Source organism: Chiloscyllium plagiosum, unplaced genomic scaffold (genome assembly GCF_037043375.1).
Source record: "Chiloscyllium plagiosum isolate Xiang-an unplaced genomic scaffold, Cpla_swu_hap1 HiC_scaffold_9, whole genome shotgun sequence".
NCBI lineage: Eukaryota > Metazoa > Chordata > Chondrichthyes > Orectolobiformes > Hemiscylliidae > Chiloscyllium > Chiloscyllium plagiosum.
This window is the reverse complement of record NW_028270147.1, coordinates 112,362,267-112,384,424: the sequence shown is the minus strand read 5'-3', so window position 1 is coordinate 112,384,424 and position 22,158 is coordinate 112,362,267. Positions and strand designations below refer to the sequence as shown.

The following is a 22,158-nucleotide window of genomic DNA, read 5'->3' as shown; positions in this document are numbered from 1 at the left end:
AACATCCTAGTAAATCTCCTCTGAACCCTTTCCAAAGCTTCCACATCCTTCCTATAATGCGGTGAGCAGAACTGTACGCAATACTCCAGGTGTGGCCGTACCAATGTATTGTACAGCTGAAGCATGATCTTGTGGCTCCGAAATTCAATCCCCCTCCCAATAAATACCAACACACCATATGCCTTCAACCTGGCTGGCAACCTTCAGGGATTTATGCACCTGGACACCGAGATCTCTCTGTTTATATATACTGCCAAGAATTTTACCATTAGCCCAGTACTCTGCATTCCTGTTATTTCTTCCAAAGTGAACTACCTCACACTTTTCTGCATTAAACTCATTTGCCACTTATCAGCCCAGCTCTGCATCTTATCTATGTCCCTCTGCAACCCATAACATCTTTCGGCACTATCTACAACTCTGCCTACCTTAGTGTCATCCGCAAATTTACTAACCCATCCTTCTGCGCCCATGTCCACACCATTTATAAAAATGACAAACACCAGTGGCCCAAAACAGATCCTTGCAGCATTCCGCTGGTAACTGAGCTCCAGAATGAACATTTCCCATCAACCACCACCCTCTGTCTTCTTTCAGCTAGCTAATTCCTGATCCAATTCGCTAAATCACCTTCAATCCCGAAGTTCTGTATTTTGTGCAATAGCCTACCATGTGGAACTTTATCAAATGCCTTACTGAAGTCCATATACACCACATCAACCACTTTACCTTAGTTCACCATTTTTGTCACCTTGTCGAAGAGCTCAATAAGGTTAGTTAGGCATGACCTACCCTTCACAAAACCGTATTGACTATCTCTAATCAAATTATTCCTTTCCAGATGATTATAAATCCTATCTCTCATAATCTTTTCCAACACCTTACCTACAACCAAAGTAAGGTTCACTGGCCTATAATTGCCAGAGTTGTCTCGACTCCCCTTCTTAAACAAGGGAACAACGTTTGTTTTCTTCCAAAATTCTGGCATTATTCCTTTTGACAATAATGACATAAAGATCAAAGACAAAGGCTCTGCAATCTCCTCCTGACTTCCCAGAGAATCCAAGGATAAATTCCATCAGGCCCAGGGGTCTTAGCTGTTTTCAGATCTTCCAACATTGCTAAAACCACCTCGTTATCAACCACAATCCCGTCTAATCTAGTAGTCTATAACTCAGTATTCTCACTAGCATTGCCCTTTTCCAATGAGAATACTGACAAAAAGTATTCATTAAGCACTTCCTCATATCTTCAGATTCCTCACACAACTTTCCACTCCTATCTTTGATTGGCCCTAATCTAGTCATTCTTTTATTCCTGATGTACCTATAGAAGGCCTTAGGGTTTTCCTTGACCCTATCCACCAACAATTTCTCATGTTTCTCCCTGGCTCTTCTTAGCCCTCTTTTTCCATCTTTTCTGGCTAACCTATAACTCTCAAGCCCCCTAACTGAGCCTTCATGCCTCATCCTCACATAAACCGCCTTCTTCCTCTTGACAAGAGCTTCAACTTCTTTAGAAAACCATGGCTTCCTCTCTCAACAACTACCTCCCTGCCTGATAAGTATATACTTATCATGGACCCACAGTAACTTTCCTTGAATAAGCTCCACATTTCAAGTGTGTCCACCCCCTGCAGTTTCCTTCCCCATCTGATGCATCCTAAATCTTACCTAATCACATCATAATTGCCTTTCCCCCAGTTATACATCTTTCCCTGCAGTATATATCTTTCACTGCCCAATGCTATTGTAAACATAACCAAATTGTGGTCACTATTGCCAAAATGTTCACCTACCTCCAAATCTAACACCTGGCCAATATGCCATTGCCTCTTGTTGGCCTGTCTACATACTGTGTCAGGAAACTCTCCTCCACACACTGAACAAAAACTGACCCATCTAAACTACTTGAACTATAGTACTCCCAGTCAATATTGGGGAAGTTAAAGTCTCCCATAACAACTACACTGTTACACTCACTCCTATTGAGAATCATCTTTGCCATCCTTTCCTCTATATCCCTGGATCAATTCGGAGGCCTACAGAAAGTTCCAAACAGGGTGACCTCTCCTTTCCTGTTTCTAATCTCAGCCCAAACTACCTCAGTGGATGTGTCCTCACATGTTATCTCAGCTGCTGAAATACTACCCTTAATTAACAATGCCTCACCCCTCCCTCTGTTACCATCTTCTCTGTTCTTGCTGAAACATCTCAATCCTGGAACCTGCAACAAAGTCCTCTAACCATATCTCTGAAATGGCCACAACATTGAAATCCCAGATACCAACCCATGCTACAAGTTCACCCACCTTATTCCGGATGCTCCTGGCATTGAAGTACACACACTTCAAACCAACATCCTGATTGCTGGTGCCCTCTCATGACCTTGCAAGGATGTTGCCAGGGTTGGAGGTTTTGAGCTACAGGGAGAGGCTGAATAGACTGGGGCTATTTTCCCTGGAGCATTGGAGGCTGAGGGATGACTTTATAGAGGTTTATAAAATCTTGAGTGATATAGATAAGGTGAAGAGTCAAGATCTTTTGCCCGGGGTATGTGAGTCCAAAACTAGAGGGCATAGGTTTAAGGTGAGAGAGGAAGGATTTGGTAGGGATCTAAGGAGCAACGTTTTCACGCGGAGGGTGGTACGTGTATGGAATAAGCTGCCAGAGGAAGTGGTGGAGGCTGGTACAATTACAACATTTAAAAGGCACCTGGATGTGTATATGAATCGGAAGGGATTAGAGGGATATGGGCCAATTCCTGGCAAATGGGACTAGATTAATTTCGGATAACTGATTGGCATGGATGAGTTGAACCAAAGGGTCTATTTCCGTGCCGAATGACTCTCTGACTAAGTCTCTGGTTTAAATAGACAAAGCTTCTGAGACAGAAGTGACAGTGCTCCCACTGACCAGGTTCCAGTTTGTACAGGGCTCTGCTCTCAGCTGGATGGTTGGGAGTTGGAGCTGATTTTAAGCTGTATATTGGAGAGGAATAAGCAACCTTTTTGATCAAAGCCTCCAGAAATGTGAAGGTGACATTTATAAGCAATTCAGAGCAATGATCTACTCAGTTAGTTTGACTCCTGGGGCCTGCTGAGTACAAAAACTCAGCATTTAGGGATTGCTGAGAAATATCTTCATTGACTTGGACATTAATTGTACTTTTCAGGTTCCACAGTTTAATGAAGAGTGCGGCAGATTATAGCTTTGGGTTATTTCCCGATCTCATTGTTGCTGTCTACAAGGCTGTGAAGGACACAGAGTGGAAGAAGTACTTTCCAAAAGAATAGAGGCTGCTCCTGTCTTCAAAGGGTTGCCATCTCTTGAGTGGATATGAGACAGAACCACATGCATGCTTCAGGGCTAGAATGGAAAGCAGGAACTTAAATTTGTATCATAGAATCCCTATAATGTGGAAGTAGGCCATTCATCCCATCGAGTTCATACTGCCCCTCCGAAGGGCATTCCACCCAGCCACCTATTCTATCCCTGTATTTTCCAATGGCTAATCCACCTAGCGTGCACATCCCTGGACACTATGGGCAATTTAGTATGGCCAATTTATCCAGCCTGCAGATCTTTGGACTGTGGGAGGAAACCAGACCACCCGACAGAAACCCACACAGACTCAGTGAGAATGTGCAGACTCCACACAGACCTGCCTGAGGTGGGTCCCTGGCGCTGTGAGGCAGCAGTGCTAACCACTGAGCCATTGTACCACCCCAAATGTATGGCACCTTTTGTCACCTGAGGAGGTTCCAAAGCATTTTATTACCAGAGCTGAGGGCTTGAACCATGAATAAGGTTACATTTGTGCCACACAACTGCCAGGCAATGACTGTCTCCAACAAAAGAGAATGTAACAATCTCCCCTTGATGTTCAGTGGCTGTGTGATGTGTGCACACATTGCCTTTAAGAAAATCCACCCCTGTGTATGTACAGTGTTGCACTCTACCTACCAGTTAGTCATCTGTGAGCCTGCAAGCTGCACACACCAAGATCAATTCACAGAATCCCTACAGTGTGGAAACATGCCACCTGGCCCAACATGTCCAGACCAAATCTTCCAAGTGCATCACACTCCCTCACCTCATTACTTTACATTTTCCCTGACTACTGCACCTAACCCACACATCCCTGAACACCATGGATAATTTAGCTTGGCCAATTCTCCCAACCTGCACATCTTTGCACCATAGCAGGAAACCAGAGCACCCAGAGGAAACCCACACTGTCACAGGGAGAATGTGCAAACTCCACACAGACAATCACCTGAGGCTGGTATTGAACCCAGGTCCCTGGTGCTGTGAGACAGCAGTGCTAACCACTGAGCCAACATGCCGAACATTATTGCTTGCTGTAACGTCTGCTTCATGACTTGTAACATGTTTTTTTGTTTTAAATAAATCAACTCACAGAGTTAATGGATTGATTATGGGACCATTATCTTTAACATGTCCTGGTGAAAAGCAGGAGATAACACTGCGCAGATGAAGCATATTGTACAAGCAGCTTAACCTGCAGGTAGAAAGTATAAACTACATTCTCTGATCGTGTGAAAGTGTATGAGGCAATAAATGGGCAAGGAACAAAAGTAGACCACTCGGCCCTTTGAACCCGCTCCCCCCCATTCAATAAGATTATGGTTGATCTGATTTTAACCTCAACTCTACATTCTCTGATAATGTTTCATCCCTTCAGTCATCAAGAATCTATCTATGGTTATGGCTGATCATTGAGCACTATACTGTAATCCCTCCCTAGCCCATATGGCTTGAATCTTTAGCCACAAGAGCTATCTCTACCTCCTTGAAAACATAATGTTTTGGCCTCAACCACTTTCTGTGACAGAGAATTCCACAGGCTCACCACTCTCTAGGTGAAAACATTTTTCCTCATCTCTGTCCTATAGGGTTTACCCCTTAACCTTAAACTATGAGCCTGGTTCTGGACTTCCCCACCATTGGGAACATCCTTCCTCCATCTAACTTGTCTCGTCCAGTTCCAATTTTACAGCTTTCTCCAAGATTCCCTTCCTTCATTCTTCTAAACTCCAATGAACACAATCCCCACCAACTCAACCTCTCCTTATACGTCAGGCCTGCCAACACAGAACTCAAATGGCATTCAGTAATTAATATTAATCAGCCCATTGTGGAAGACAGACTTTGAAGGTCAGGGTTATAAGACAATCTTTGCCAGTTCTAAAATTCAGGTTTCTGTTGCAGTAATCTCAATGGAATCATTGGATACAATCTTACAACAGCAGAAAGATGGGAGGTGTAGATGGAGGATGCAGACAGTGGTGTAGACAGTGGGTGTAGATGGTGATGTAGACGGTAGTGTAGACATGAGCAAGACTTTGTGTGGTGACCAATTGGTGGCTGTGTGGAATCACAAAGAGAGCAGCCAGTGAGCCTGACAGTCAGGGACACCCTCTGGTGCTGAAGGCCATGTTGCTGCTGGCAAAGGTCGTATTTCAACTGGAACTGCACTCCCTCCCTACACACTCCCCTCTTGTCCCCACATGCCTCACTACAACCCCTAGAGATGCCAGCCAGCACCTTGTGCCCTCGCTCAGTCTCCATTGACCTTGTCTCTATTAGCCTTGACCTCCTTCCAAGCACCTACTTGGGCTTCACTGAAACTTGAGCCATTTTCTCTGAGCTTAGATCATGTATTTGCTATCTTGTGACTGCCTCATCTAGTCACCATTAACCTGCACTGCCCTCTCAGCATAGAGCGTAGATTGATTCAGCGCAGAAAAGGTCCTTTGGCCAATTGAGCCTACACTGACATAACTACCACTAAAGGCACTCTAATTCCAATTTCCTGCACTTATCCCAAATCCTTGAATGTTATGATATTTAAAGATTGTGAGGTTTCCAGCATCCACTACCTTCCCTGACAGAGGGTTGTGTGTTTATAGTTTGTATCACATCAGGCTCACGGAACTTAACAAAAGCTCAACTCTTTGGGCTTTTTGTATGGGTGAAGTGGTGGCTCAGTGGTTAGCACTGCTGTCTCACAGCATCAGGCACCAGGTTCAATTCCAGCCCCAGGTGGCTGTTTGTGTGGAGTTTGCACATTCTCTCTGTGTTGGTGTGGGTTTCCTCGGTGTGCTCCAGTTTCCTCCCACAATCCAAAGATGTGCAGGTTAGACTGAATTGACCATGTTGCAATTGCCATAGTGTTCAGGAATGTGTCGGTTAGGTGCCTTAGTTTGGGGAATGGGTCTAGGTGAGTCTCTCTTCGGAGGGTCGCTGTGGACTTGTTGGGCCAAATGGCCTGTTTCCACACTGTTGGGATTCTGTGACAGTCCATTCCAGATTCCCACCACCCGCTGAGTGAAAACATTATTTCCCAAATCTCATTTGTGATGTTTGTAGTGAAATCCTTCAAACCATTCATTTTGTCTCATGTTGTTTACCTCTTGAGCTCCTTGTTCAATAAATGTTTTATTCCTTTTGACAAAATATGAATTCCCGGACAGGGGCTGTTAGCCTTGTCCAATCAGGGAGCCCTGGCTGACAGATTAAAAAGGGGAGGGTTCACTGGCCACTCGGGTGTTTTCCTATCTTCCAGGTGGTGGAAATTGAATAAAGATTCATGCACCTTATGTCTCTCACTGTGTCTCACACCTACACACACACACCATGGGTGGTGGGGCAAAAAATAAGCACTACCGCAGTTAGGCGGTAGTGTGAGGGTTAAAAGGAGAAAGAAAAGTGTAAGAAAAAAGAATATAAACAGGAGGGTTGATCACACAAACAAAAAAAACCAGCAATGTTAAGGGCACTGCTTGTCACTGGCCACTCGGGTGTTTTACTAAAAAAAGAAAAAGAAAAAAATAAATAAAAAGGGGAGTGTTCACTGGCCACTCGGGTGTTTTCCTATCTTCCAGGTGGTGGAAATTGAATAAAGATTTGTGCACCTTGTGTCTCTACTATGTCTCAACCTGCACACACACACCATGGGTGCTGGGGAAAAAATAAGCACTACCGCAGTTAGGCGTTAGTGTGGGGGTTAAATAAAAACAAAATAGACAGAAGATTACATGGGTGCCGGGGAAAAATAAATACTTACTGCAGTCAAGCAGTAGTGTGGGGTTAAGCAAAAAAAAACAAGAGTGTTCTGATATCCTGTTCACTCTGAGAGCTGGCTCTAAGGGAGCTGGACCAGTGTGTGTGTGCAAGGACTCTCCTCCTTGATTGTGTCTGAGAGGAAGGGGACTGTCCCTAGACCAGCTGCACCACAAAAAAATTAAAAGGGGAGAGTCAGAAGTACTGATACTCTGGTACCTGACTCTGAATAACAACCTGCCAACCATCCTCCTCCTTCTGTCACCCTCAATCTCCCCATGCTTACTCTTGATGCCCCTTCAATCCAGCTTGTGCTGCCTTTGGGAGAGGTTGGCCTTCCGTCCATCACCCAGGAACGTGGTCATCATCCCAGAGAAACATAGTCCCACTCATTACAGACAGAGACGACTGACAGTGTGATTAACCTGAGGGTCACTACAGCTGAGGCAGGGGGAGAGAAGGTGGCACTTTCATGGTGGCAGCACCCTTCATTAATCCACTGCAACCCTCTTGGAATTCAAGAATTCAACCTCTCTTGTTCAGACAACTCCCCTCCCTGTAACGTAATATTGCTGCATCTAGTTTAGGGCTAATTGACCATTGAAATATGACTATGGCTAGTCAGTGTTGGCGGGCAGGCAGCCACTACTGCAATGACCCCAGCTCCAGAATATCCCCTTGTAATCGGGCAACACATTAGGGAACACAGTGTGCACTGCCTCTGAAATCCCTCCCTTACTGAGAATACACTCTCACCTTTCTCAGCTACCATCTCAATTTAGTATAAATTCTGTGTCCAATGATCCAGCCCCACTGATGAAGGAGCAGCGCTCCGAAAGCCTGTACTTCCAAAGAAGCCTGTTTGACTCTAACCTGGTGTCGTGTGAATTTTAATAAAGACTGAATTGTTTTTCATCTGAGATTTGGGAAGATTAAAGCCTCAACTTCAATACCCATCACAAAGCCCATTCTCTGTCTATCACTCAGAGACAAATGCCTTAGCGACACCTACAGGCAGCACAGAGTGACACACACACTCAGTGCGATACCTACAGGCAGTACAGAATAGCACGCACACACTTCATGCTGCCTGGAGGTGTCTCTCTGAATAACACACCTACACTCGGAGTGACATCTACAGGCAGCATTATGTAGTACACTCGCACTCAGAGGGACACAGCCTGCAGTGTTAGCAATTGGCCTAAGATCATTTCAGGTACTATCCAGCATGCAGCAGAGAGTGCACAGTGCAATCCCAGCAACTGGGCCTGGACCAACAGAGTGAAGGGGAATGCCTTAGATTGTAATCATTGAGTCCCAACAGATTTCAGTTTCTGTTCTGTTTGGAATCTTGTAACCTCCCCAGATTCCAGATCGAAGGGATCATTTGAAAGTGATTGATGATTGGCTGTCAGTCTATACTACAACAGATACCTTATTGATTGACAGGCCAAACAGCCAATTGTGACAATGTCATGCTGAAATGCAGCCAATCCGCTGAACGGAGTGGTCCATTTCCAAAACACACAGAGACAGAAGCGAAATCTTCTTCACCTTTATTCCCTTTTCCAGATTGACATTGGCAGAAAACAGACTGCAATTAACAGCCCAGACAGAGGAAGCTGCTCAAATTCACAGCCAGAATGGAGCTTGAGGAAAACACTTGTGGAGATTTTCTCAATAACATGAGAATCTTGTCCCTTTAAACAGTGATAAAAACCTTAAATTGGAGCTGTGGCTGAGCAGGAAGGAGATCTGGTTTACTGAAGCAGAAACTTCTGAGGTTCACATTGTTTTGTACAGCTGACAATCTTTAGCAACTTGAAGAGATTTTATTTGGCATCACAAATCACCCCTGTTCCCCTCAAACACTCACAGGACAAGAACAGCATGAGGTTTGACACACTGTAAAGCTCTATCTACACTGTCCCAATGACCAGCCTGAACTTCTGAACCTCAGAAATGCCTCTGAGAAGCCCTGAAAAGGAAAAGAATTGAAATTTAATGCTCATAATGATCTTTGTCCTGCCAGCTCAGCCCTGTCCTATTTAAAGTTGTCTCTCCTCTGTGGACTGTCTCAAACACTCTACACACATTCTGATCTCCTGATGCTCTTTTGATGAGGGGAGAGGGGAGGGTCACGTGGGTGAGGGCACAGGAGAAGCGAGCATTGGACTCCCAGTCAGACCCAGAGAGGGTCAGCAGGCTGCTGACACTGTAGGTGCTGTCCGAAGCTCGCAGGTAGTTGCTGGTCTGAACCCCGTCCGAAATGACTGCACCATCCTTCTTCCACTGCACCTCCAGCTCATCGGGATAGAAGTGATTGGCAAGGCACACCAGGGTGGCAGTGCCCTTGGCATTGACCTGCTCTGGGGAGAGGGGCAGCAGGGTCAGCTTGGGCTGAGAGTTCTCACGGCCTGAAAGACAAGAGAAACAATTTTAATCCCTGCCAGTTTCAACTTTCAGAATATTCACTGGGAAAATGTTTGAACATTTGTAGCCAATACTTAACAAACCCGACGAAAGAACAGACATTGTTTAAATTGCTTCTTGGGATGTGGGTGTCACTGGCAGGGCCAGCATTTATTGCTCATCCCTAATTGCCCCTGAGAAGGTGATGGTGAAAGAGAAGGGACAGTTTTGGACCATAATTTAGGAAATGAATGTGGGCAGCTGGAAGGGCGATCAATGGGGGAGCATTTCAGTGACGGGGATCAGAACTCAGTGAGATTGAGAGGAGGGATGGAAATGGAGAACAATGGAGCAAGTGTAAAGGTTTTCATTTGGGAGTGAAATATTTTACTAAACTGTGTGGTGCTTTGGTAAAAGTGGACTGGAACCAGCGGCATGATGGGAAATCAGTGTCAGGGCAGTAGGATCCCTCAAAGGAGGAGACAGAGATCGTTCAGAATCTGTTCCCACAATGAGTAAGGGTGAGACTCCCAAATCTAGACTCTCAGCCTGGGATATCAAAAGGCAGCCAGAGTAAGGAAGATCAAATAGGGAAGGTGATGTTGGTTATCTGGAGTTCAAACCTGCAGAAAGCTGAGAGGAGGATAGAAAATGCAGGAGTGACATTGAACAGGACCTGAGGAAAGCAAAGAGCTGACAGGATGAAATGGAATAATAGAATTTACAGTACAGAAGGAGGCTATTCAACCCATCATGACTGTGCTGGCTCTAGAAAGAGCTATCCAGCTAGTCCCACTCTCCAGTCCGATCTCTGTTGCTCTCTAACTTCATTCATTTGCAATATGCACGTTGAAACCTCCAACAGAATCCACCTCCACCATCCTGTCAGGCAGCATGTTCCAAATCCTAACAACTCCCTCATCTCACTCCAAGTTGTCTTGTTGACCATCTTGAAATTGTTGCCTCTAGTTACAGACATACCAACTCATGGAAACAAAATATACTCCTTAACCCCGTCAAAAATTGTTCAAAACAGTGAACAACTCTATAAGATCACCTCTTAATCTTCTCTGCTCAGAGGGGAATAAGCCCAATCTCTCTAAACTTTCCTTGTATCTAAAATCACTCATTCCTGGTATCATTTCGATAAAACTCCTTTGACCTGTCTCCAGGGTTTTAATATGGCTCTTTAAATAAGGTGTTCATAACTGAACACAATCTTCCAAATCTGGTCTGATCAGTGATCTGTAGATGTGCAGCATTGCTTCCTTGCTTTTTTACTCTGTGCTGTGTTTTAAAACCCAAGGATTCTGTAAGTTTATAACTAAAAATACAATAAGGGGTTAGAAGATGAAATATGAAAGTTTGCCAGCCAGTAATATAAAAGAAGATTGCAAGACTTTTTTTTTGTCGAAATATAAAAGCTAAGAGGAAGGCAAGACTGGATGTTGGACTGCTGGAAAATGAGGCTGGAGAAGTAGTAATGGGGAACAAGGAAATGGCAGAGGATCTGAATAGTGACTTTACATCAGTCTTCACAGTAGAAGACACCAGTAGTATACCAGAACTTAAAGAGATTCAGGGGCAGAGATGAGAGTAATGGTGATCACTGAGGAGAAGGTGCTGGGGAAGCTGAAAGTTCTGAGATGGATAAATCAGCCGGACTGGATAGACTACACCCCAGAGTTTGAAGGAGATAGCTGAGCAGATTGTGGAAGCATTGGTGGTGATCTTTCAGGAATCACTGGAGTCAGGGAGAGTCCAAGAGGACTGTAAAATGGCGAATGTAACGCCCTTGTTTCAGAAAGGAGGGAGGCAGAAGATGGGAAATTATAGGCTGGTTGGTCTGACCTCAGTCTTTAGTCAGATTGTAGACTTCAGTTTAAGGATGAGATTGCAGGGGAGTTGGAAGTGCATGGTCAAGTCGGGCTGTGCCAGCATGGCTTCATCAAGGGGTGGCCTGACAAATCTGTTCGAATTCTTGGAGGAAGGAATGAAGAAGTTAGATAAAGGAGAGCCAGTGGACGTGATCTATTTGGATTTACAGACAGCCTTTGACAATGTGCCATACAGGAGGCTACTAAAGAAGGGAAAAGCCCGTGGTGTTCGGGACAAGGTCCTGGCATGGATAGAAGGTTGGCCACCTGGCAGAAGGCAGAGAGTGGGATAAAAGGATCTTTTTCAGAATGGCAACCGGTGACTAGTGTGGTCCTGCAAAGGTCCGTGCTGGGACTACAGCTATTCACCAAAAATGAATGATTCATTAATGATCTGGATGAAGGATCTGAGGACATTGTTGCTCAATCTGCAGGTAACCCAAAGATAAGTGGAGGGACAGGTCGTGTTGAGGAAGTGGAGAAGATGAAGAAGGAGTTGATCAGGCTCAGAGAATGGACAAAGAAGTGGCAGCTGGAATACAGTGTGGGAAAGTGTGAGCTTATGCACTTTCGTAAGAAGGATAAAGACATAGACTGTTTTTTAAATGAGGAAAGGATTCACAAATCTGAATCACAAAGGTACTGAGGAGTCATAATCAGGTTTTTCTTAATGTTACCATGTACGTTCAGTTGGCAGTTAGGAGCACAAATGCAATGTCAGCATTCATTTCCAGAAGACTAGAACATGCGGCACGGTGGCTCAGTGGTTAGCACTGCTGCCTCAAAGCGCCGGGGACCCGGGTTCGATTCCTGTCTCGGGCAACTGTCTGTGTGGAGTTTGCACATTCTCCTCGTGTCTGCATGGGTTTCCTCCAGGTGCTCCGGTTTCCTCCCACAGTCCAAAGATGTGCAGGTTAGGTGAATTGGCCATGCTAAATTGCCCGTCGTGCTATGTGCATTAGTCAGGGATAAATATAGGGGAAAGGGTCTGGGTTGGTTGCTCTTCAGAGGGTCGGTGTAGACTTATTGTGCTGAAGGGCCTGTTTCCATACTGTAGGGAATCTAATCACAGAAAAGAGGTGTACCGCTGAAGCTGTATAAGGCTCTGGTCAGAACACAATTCATGTATTGTGAGCAGTTTTGGGCGCTGTATATAAGGAAGAATGTGCAGGCATTGGAGGGTGTACAGAAGGGTTTTACAAGAATGATCTTAGGGATGAAGGGCTATCATATGAGGAACAGTTGAGGACTCGATGGAGTTTAGAAGGATGAAGGGAATCTCATTAAAACTTACAGAATACTGAGAGACCCATCTCGAGTGGATGTGGAGAAGATGTTTCCAACAGGGGAAGAGACCAGGACCCGACAGCACAGCCTCAGAGTGAAGGGAAGACCCTTTTGAACTAAGATAAGGAGGAATTCCATCCACCATCGGGTTGTGAATCTGTGGAACTCACTGCAGAAAGCTAGGGAGGCCATGTCATTGAGTGTACTTCAAACAGAGGTAGCTAGGATCTGGACGCTTCCCACCATGAGTGGAGGAAGTGTGGTCAGTGACAGCAGTTGGAGATCCAGGTTTCGGAGCTTGAGCAGCAGCTGGTGTCAGTGCAGAGCGTCCGTGAGGCTGAGAGCTCCGTGGAGAAATGTTTCTAGATGTGGTCACTCTGCAGCTTCAGAGTATGCAGGGAGAGAGGGAATGGGGAAGCAGCAGACAGTCCAAAAGGACCAGGCAGCGAGTACAGGAATCCCCTGAGCGCATCCCACTCTCCAACCAGGATTCAGTTTGAAATCCTGATGAGAATGATGGTACATCTGGGCAGTGCAGCCAGAGTCAAGTCCTCGGCACCACGGGGATTTCAGCTGTTCAGGGGGACACAAGGAAGACTGGAAGAGCGATAGTGAGAGGAGATTTCGAGAGCGAGGGCAATCGATAGGTGTTTCTGCAGCTGCAGATGGGAATCCAGGATGGTGTATTGTCTCCCTGGTGCCAGGGTCAAGGATGTCACTGAGCAGCTGCAGAGCACCCTGAGGGGAGAGGGGGAACAGGCAGCAGTCATGGTCCACATCGGTCCCAGTGACAGAGGGAGAAAAGGGATGGTCCTGCTGTCAGAATTTAAGGACCTCAGGAGGGAATTAGCAGCAAGAACTATAATGTAGGAATCTCCGGATTACTCCCAGTGCCCCACACAAGTGAGAAGAGGAACGGGAGGGTAACACAGGTGAATGTGGGGCTTGAAAGAGGATCCAGGAGGGAGGGCTTCAGATTCTTGGGACATTGGGACTGGGTCTGGGGGAGATGGGACCTGGACAGACCAGATAGTGTTGCTCCTGAACAGAGCTGGCATTGAGCTCCTTTGGAATGATTTACTAGCGCTGTTGGAGAGAATTTAAACTAACTTGGCAGGACTGTGGGAGCCAGGGGGAATATCAGAGAGGAACACCAAGATCCACAGAATTTTCAATGCAGTCAATAAGTCACCACCCAGTGGGAAGGATGTGGAGGAATACAAATGCAAGAGACCTGAGAGTGTGATAGAGTCGTTATAATGTGGGGGAAAGGGGGGATTTAATTTCTGAATATAGACTGGGGTAGTAGCAGTGTAACAGGCAGAGAGGGGCCAGAGTTGTGAGAGTGTGTTCAGGTGAAGTTTCAGGTGGCATCGTGGACAGTGAAGAAGGCTGTGTAAGAGTGCAATGGGATCTTGACCAACTGGGCCAGTGGGCTGAGGAATGGCAGATGGAGTTTAATTCAGATAAATGTGAGTGCTGTATTTTGGTAAGACACAGGAGATGGGTGAGATCCCAAACAAATATTTCAGTTCAGTATTTATTGTGGCGAAGGGCATGAAAGCGAGGGAATATCGAAAAATAGTGATGTCTTGAAAAGAGTCCACATACAAATGAGGAGATGCGAAAGGTCATATAAAGGTCGATAAATCCCGAGGACCTGATCAGGTGTATCCCAGAACATTTTGGGAAATGAGGGAAAAGATTGTTGAGCCCCTTGCTGAGGTATTTTCATCATTGACAAGCATAGGTAAGGTGCTGGAGAACCAGAGAGGTTGGTTAATGTTATGCCATTAATTAAGAAAGGCTGAAAGGAAAAGCCAGGGAACTATAGACCAGTGAGCCTGATGTCAGTGCTGGGTAAGATGTTGGAGTAGATTCTGAGGGACAGGATTTATATCCATTTAGATAATCAGTGTGATCTTGTGCATGGAAATTATGTCTCCCTAATTTGATTGAGGAGGTGACAAGGAAGATTGATGAAGGCAGAACAGTAGACATTGTCTATATGGACTTCAGTAAAGTGTTTGACAAGGTTCCACATGATAGACTGGTTTGTAAAGTTAGACCACATGGGATCCAGGGGGACCTAGCCATTTGATTAAAAAATTGGCTTGAAGATAGGAAACAGAGAGTGGTGGTAAAGTGTTTCTTTTCAGACTGGATAGAGAGATAGGTAGAACAATACAGTGCAGAACGGGCTCTTCGGCCCTCGATGTTGCACTGACCTATGAACCAATCTAAGCTCATCCTCTACGCTATCCCATCATCATCCATGTACTTATCCAAGGATTGTTTAAATCTCCCTAATGTGGGTGAGATAACGACATCAACAGGCAGGACATTCCATGCCCTTACTACTGTCTGAGTAAAGAATCTGCCTCTGACATTTGTCTTAAATCTATCATCCCTCAATTTGTAGTTATGCCCCTTGTACAAGCTGACATCATCATCTGAGGGAAAGGACTTCACTGTCTACCCTATCTAATCCTCTGATCATCTTGTATGTCTCTATCAAATCCCCTCTTAGCCTTCTTCTTTCCAGTGAGAACAGACCCAAGTCTCTCAGCCTTTCCTCATAAAACCTTCCCTCCAGACCAGGCAACGTCCTGGTAAATCTCCTCTGCACCTTTTCCAATGCTTCCACATCCTTCCTGTAATGAGGCGACCAGAACTGTACACAGTATTCCAAGTGCGGCTGCACTAACGTTTTGTATAGTTGCAGCATGACATTATGGCTCTGGAACTCAATCCCTCTACCAATAAAACTTAACACACACTCTGCCTTCTTAATAGCACTATCAACCTGGGCAGCAACTTTCAGGGATCGATGTAAATGGACTTCAAGATTCCGCGATACATCCACACTACCAAGGATCTTTCCGTTGACCCAGTCCTCTGCCTTCCTGTTATTCTTCCTAAAACGAATCACCTCACATTTAGTTGCATTGAACTCTATTTGCCACCTCTCAGCCCAATTTTGCAGTTTGTTGCAACATGCAACATTCTTCCACAACGTCCACCACTCCACCAACTTTAGTGTCATCTGCAAATTTACTAATCTATCCACCTGTGCCTGTGTCCAAGTCATTTATAAAAATGACAAACAGCAGTGGTCCCAAAACAGATCCTTGTGGCACACCACTCGTAACCGGACTCCAGACTAAATATTTTCCATCAACCATCACTCGCTGCCTTCTTTCAGAAAGCCAGTTTCTAATCCAAACTGCTAAATCACCCTCAATCCCAAGCCCTCTGCATTTTCTCCAACAGCCTACCATGTGGAACCTTATCAAAGGCTTTACTGAAGTCTAGATACACCATGTCAACTGCTCTACCCTTGTTAACATGCTTGGTCACCTTCTCAAAAACCTCAATGAGGTTTATGACATGACCTGCACTTGACAAAATCATGTTGACTATCTGAAATCAAATTGTGCTTGCTAGATGGTTATAAATCCTATCTCTTATAATCCTTTCCAAATCTTTTCCTACAATAGATGTAAGGCTCTCTGGTCTATAATTACCTGGGTCATCTCTGCTGCCCTTCTTCAACAAGAACACAACATTCGTAATCCTCCAGTCCTCTGGTACTAAACATGTAGACAATGATGATTCAAAGATCAAAGCCAAAGGCTCCTCCATCTCCTCCATAACTTGCCAGAGAATCCTCGGATAAATCCCATGTGGCCCAAGGGACTTGTCGACTTTCACTCCATCTAGAATTGGTAACACCTCTTCCCTACTCACCTTGATCCTTTCTAGTCTAATATCTCGTATCTCATTCTTTTCCTCTACAATATTCTCCTTTCCCTGAGTGAAAACCAATGAGAAATATTCATTTAGCACCTCTCTGACCTCCACAGGGTACATACACAACTTCCCAATTCTGTCTTTGACTGGCCCTATTCCTACCCTTGTCAACCTTTTATTCATCATGTACCTATAGAAAGCTTAAGGGTCCTACCTGCTAAAGACTGCTCATGTCTTCTCTTTGCTCTTCTTAACTCTTTCTTTAAATCCTTCCTAATTAGCTAATCTGCTAATCTCTATCACTTTGTCTGAACCATCTTGTCTCATTGTCACAGAAGCCTCTTTCCTTATGCTTAACAAGAGATGCAATTTCTATAGTAAACCACAGTTCCTTTACCTTATCACTTCCTCCCTGCTTGACAGAGACATACCTATCAAGGACATGCAATATCTGTTCCTGAAGCCAGCTCCACACTTTGATTGGCCCCATCCCCTGCATTTTTCTCCCTCTTTCTATGTATCCTAAGTCTTGCCTAATCACATTATAATTGCCCTTGCCCCATCGATAACTCTTGCCCTATGGCATGTATCTATCCCTTTCCATCGATAAACTAAATGTAACTGAATTTTGGTCACTCTCTCCAAAGTGCTTACCTACAACTAAATCAAACACCTGACCTGGTTCATTACCAAGCACCAGGTCCACTGTGGCCTCCTGTCTTGTCAGCCCTTCGACATACTGTGTCAGGAAACCCTCCTGCACACATTCGACAAAACCTGATCCATCCGACATACTAGATCAGATTACTCAGTATGAAAACAGGCCCTCCAGCCCAACAAGTCCACACCGACCCTCCGAAGAGCAACCCACCCAGACCCACTCCCCTACATTTACCCCTTCACCTAACATTACGGGTTATCCAGCATGGCCAATTCACCTAACCTGCACGTTTTTTGGATTGTGGGAGGAAACCTGAGCACCCGGACGAAACCTATGCAGATACGGGGAGAATGTGCAAACTCCACACAGACAGTTGCCCGAGACGGGAACTGAACCCCGGTCTCTGGCGCTGTGAGGCTGCAGTGCTAATCACTGTGCCACCATGCCGCCCAGAGCCGAGTTATAGCATTTCCAGTCAATGTTGGAGAAAAGTCTCCATAATGACCACCCTGTTCCTTTCACTCCTAGCCAGAATCATTTTGTCAATCCTCTCCTCCACCTCCATGAAACTCTGCAGAGGCCAATAAAAAACTCCCAGGAGTGTGACCTCTTCTGTACCTGTTTCTAACCTCAGCCCATACTAGCTCATCAAAACTTCTTTCAGCCACCATTATGCTGTCCTTGACTAACAAACCCACACCTCCCCCTCTTTTCCCATCTTGCCTGTTCTTAACGAAAGATCTAAACCTTGGTACTTGCAATATTCCTGACCCTGTTCTATCCATGTCTCTGAAATGGCCACAACATCAAAGCACCAGATACCTATCCATGCTGCAAGCTCACCTAACTTATTTTGGATACTTCTGGCATTGAAGTAGACACACACCAAACCAGCTTGCTATCTACCAGCACATTCCTGTGACCATGAAATTCTGTCCATGCCCTCCCTACTCTCATCCTCCTGTGCACTGGAACGACACCTCAGGTTCCCATCCACCTGGTTTAAACCCACCCAAATAGCACCAGCAAATTTCCCAGCTAGGATATTAGTACCCCTCTGGTTCAAGTGATGACCGTCCTGTTTGTAGAGGTCCCACCTTCCTCAGAATGAGCCCTAAGGGAGGGAGTACTTGAAACCCTCCCTCCTGCACCATCCCTGCAGCCACGTGTTCAACTGATATCTCTCTCTATTCCTTGCCTTGCTATCATGTGACCCGGGCAACAAACCAGAGAAAACAACTGTGTTTGTTTTAACTCTCAGCTTCCACCCTAGCCCCCTGAAATCCTGCCTTACATCCCTATCCCTCTTTCTGCCTATGTCGTTGGTACCTATGTGAAGCATGACTTGGGGCTGGGCACCCTCTCCCTTCAGGACCCCAAAGACAGGATCCGAGATATCCTGGCACTTGGGAGACAACGCACCAACCGTGAGTCTCGTTCTCAGTGGAGATCTGTGAAATGAGGAAGCTGGAGAAATCTACATTCATCCTGTGTGGTTGGAGGGTTCTTAGATGGAAGATGAGGCGCTCTTCCTCCTCGTTGGAGGGTTCCGAGGCGGAAGTTGAGATGCTGGAGGCAGAGCGCCTCATCTTCTGCCTAGGAACCCTCCAACCCTCCAAGAGTGGCACAGTGGCACAGTGGTTAGCACTGCTGCCTCACAGTGCCAGAGACCCGGGTTCAATTCCCGCCTCAGGCGACTGACAGTGTGGAGTTTGCACGTTCTCCCCGTGTCTGCGTGGGTTTCCTCCTGGTGCTCCGGTTTCCTCCCACAATTCAAAGATGTGCAGGTCAGGTGAATTGGCCATGCTAAATTGCCTGTAGTGTTAGGTAAGGGGTAAATGTAGGAGTATGGGTGGGTTGTGCTTCGGCGGGGCGGTGTGGACTTGTTGGGCCGTAGGGCATGTTTCCACACTGTAATGTAATCTAATCCAATCTAATCTAACCAGGAGGAAGAGCGCCTCATCTTCCGCCTAGGAACCCTCCAACCACACGGGATGAATGTAGATTTCTCCAGCTTCCTCATTTCCCCTCCCCCCACATTATCTCAGTCCCAACCCCTGAATTCAGCACTGCCCTCTTGACCTGCAATCCTCTTCCCGATCTTTCCGCCCCACCCCCTCTCCGGCCTATCACCCTCACCCTCACCTCCTTCCACCTATCACATTCCCGGCGCTCCTCCCCCAAATTCCCTCACCTCTACCTTTAATCTCAGCCTGCTTGGCACACCAGCCTAATTCCTGAAGAAGGGCTTATGCCCGAAACGTCGATTCTCCTGCTCCTCGGATGCTGCCTGGTCTGCTGCGGTTTTCCAGCACCACACTTTTCAACAAGAATTGGTGCTTCGTCCATTGCTTTTCGTCATTTAAGTAAATGATTTGGGTGTGAACATAGGAGTAATGTTAAGTTTGTAAATGACACCAAAACTGGTGCAACAGTGGATAGTGACGAAGATGATCTCAGGGTACAGCAGGACCTTGATCACATGGGGCAATGGGCAGAGGAGTGGCAAATGGAGTTCAGTATAGATAAATGTGAGATGTTGCATTTTGGAAAGACAAACCAGGGCAGGAGTTATACAGTTAATGGTAGGGCCCTGTGGAGTGTTGCTGAACATAAAGACCTCAAGGTGCAGGTGCATTATTCCTTGAAAGTGGAGTCTCAGGGAGACAGGGTGATGAAGAAGGTGTTGGGTACGTTTGCCTTTATTGGTCATTGCACTAAGTATCAGAGTTGGGACATCATGTTGCAGCTGGACAGGAGATTGGTGAGGCCACTTTGGGAACAATGTGAACAATTCCTCATCCTGCGATAGGAAGGATATTGTTAAATTTAAAAAGCTGTGGAAAAGATTTACCAGGACATGACCAGGAACTAGAGGGTTTGAGCTACAGGAAAAGGCTGAATAGACTGGGGCTATTTTCCCTGGAGCATTGGAGGCTGAGGATTGACCTTATACATGTTTATAAAATAATGAGGGGCATGGACAGGGTGTAAATCCAAGGTATTTTCCTTCGGTAAGGGAGTCCAAAACAAGATGGTCTGGGTTTAAAGTGAGAAGCAAAAGATTCAAAAGGGACCTGAGGGGTAACTTGTCACACAGAGGGTGGCATGTGTATGGATCGAGCTGCCAGAGAAAGTGTTGGAGGCAGATACAATTACAGCATTTAAAACACATTGGGATGGGTACATGGATAGGAAGGGTTTCGAGGGATGTAAGCCAAATGCTGGCAAATGGGATGAGGTCAGTTTAGGATGTCTGGTTAGTATGGACAAGTTGAACTGAAAGGTCTGTTCCCATGCTGTATGACTCCAGGACTATGAGAGGCTGGAAAAGCTGAGACTTTTTACCCTGAAGCAGAAGGTTCTGAGGAGTGACCTTACAGAGGTTTAGAAAATCATGAGAGACATAGATGATGTGAAGAATTCAAGAAGGAAGTGAATGTTTTGTAGCGATGGCAAAAAATATTCCCAAAGATCATTCAGGGATGAGGAACATCAGTTATGAAGATTAATTGGAGAATTTGAGACTGTCTTATTTGGAGAAGGCTGAGAGGAGATTTGTTTGAGGAATTCAAAACCAGGAGGGGCCTGGACAGAGTAAATAGGGAGAAAATGTTCCCAGTTGAGAAAGGATTGAGACCGAGAGACCACAGATTGAAAGTGATTGGGAAAAGTAACAAAAGTGAGATGGGGAACAACATGTTCAGCCAGTGAGTGGTTAAGGTGTGGAATGCACTGCCTGAGAGTGTGGTGGAGGCAGCTTCAATTGAAACATTCCGAAGGGAATGAGACTGTTATTTGAAAAGGAACAATGTGCAGGGTGACAGGGAGAAGGCAGGAGGAACTCAGTGAATTGCTCATTCAGAGAGCCAGTACAGACAGGATGAGCAGAATGGCCTCCTTGTGCACTGTAACAATTCTGTGATTGTGTGATTGAGCAGAGTTAAAGCTGGGGGAGGTGGGAGCTCAGTGTCTCACTGTGCTGCTGCTGCTGCTGCTGCTGCTGAGGTCAGTGAGATCAGAGACTGGGACAGGGAGCCAGAGCTCACATGAAACTCTGCCCGTGTCCGTCACACTGAGACCGGCAGGAGGCTACTCACTGATTTCACTCCATGCTGCAGGGATGGGACCACAACCTTCAAATGGACAGAGCTCCTCCACACGGTGAGTAAAACTGACTGACTTATATCTTGCTGCTTAAAGGGGGCAATGGAACTAAAGAAATACAGCTGGACACCCTGTTAGACACAGTGCTCCTCAATCAACCATTTCATTCACTGCAGCTCCCCACTAACACCTTCAACAATTCAGCATTTGTGTTTTAGAAATTGTGTTTAGAAATTGAAAGGGTTAATAACGAAGGATTGAGGTTTACTTACTCAGTCTGAGCTTGGTTCATTTACCAAACATAAGAGTAGCTGTTATACTACATACAGTAATAGTCAGCGACATCCTCATTCTGAACGGTGCTGATTGTCAGGGTGAAACTGGTCCCATATCCTCTGCCAGTGAATCACTCGGAGACTCCTGTGTTTCGAGTTGTTGTTTCATAGATCAGGAGAGAGGGTTTCTGACCTTCTCGCTGCTGGTACCAGTTAACCCACTTGCTAACAGATTGACTGGCCGTACAGGTAATGGTTGCGGTCTGGCCCAGTCCCACTGACAGCACCGGGGGAGACCATCTCATGATGATGTCCCCACTGATACCTGAGGGATCAGAGAGAAACACAGTGAAGTCAGAACTGTCACAGAAAGAGCCTGTCAAATGAGAGATTGTTGGAGACACTGAGCTTTCCTCTGGTTTCAGCATTTTCCCTTCAATCACAAGTCAGTGGAATTGGAGTGAAATGGAGAGCAGCTAAAGATTCAAGGTGGAAGGAGAGAGATTTGTACCTGCGACGCAGAATTCCAGGGGCCAGATCAGCTAGATGTGTGAAATCATGGTGTGTGCTCCTGTCCCTGGGCCTGGTTCCTGATAAACTCTCCCTTCACTGGGCTCTGCTTTATAAAGTTGCAGCCTGTGAGAGTCTGACTGGGTGTTCCTCAGTATGTAAATGGCATCAGGCAGAGAGAGCCACGT

At 45.8% G+C, this 22,158-nt stretch overlaps 1 long non-coding RNA gene and 1 pseudogene across 1 annotated transcript; both read right to left on the bottom strand.

Moving 5' to 3' along the window:
- The window catches only part of LOC148149255 (centrosome-associated protein 350-like), a 1,171,865-nt pseudogene that overhangs the window by 677,788 nt on the left and 471,919 nt on the right, over positions 1-22,158 (bottom strand).
- LOC148149256 (uncharacterized) lies at positions 8,629-21,660 on the bottom strand. Its single transcript, XR_015758246.1, has 2 exons — positions 21,458-21,660; positions 8,629-9,505 (listed from the first exon to the last, which is right to left on the bottom strand). It is a non-coding gene; the product is annotated as an uncharacterized LOC148149256 (long non-coding RNA).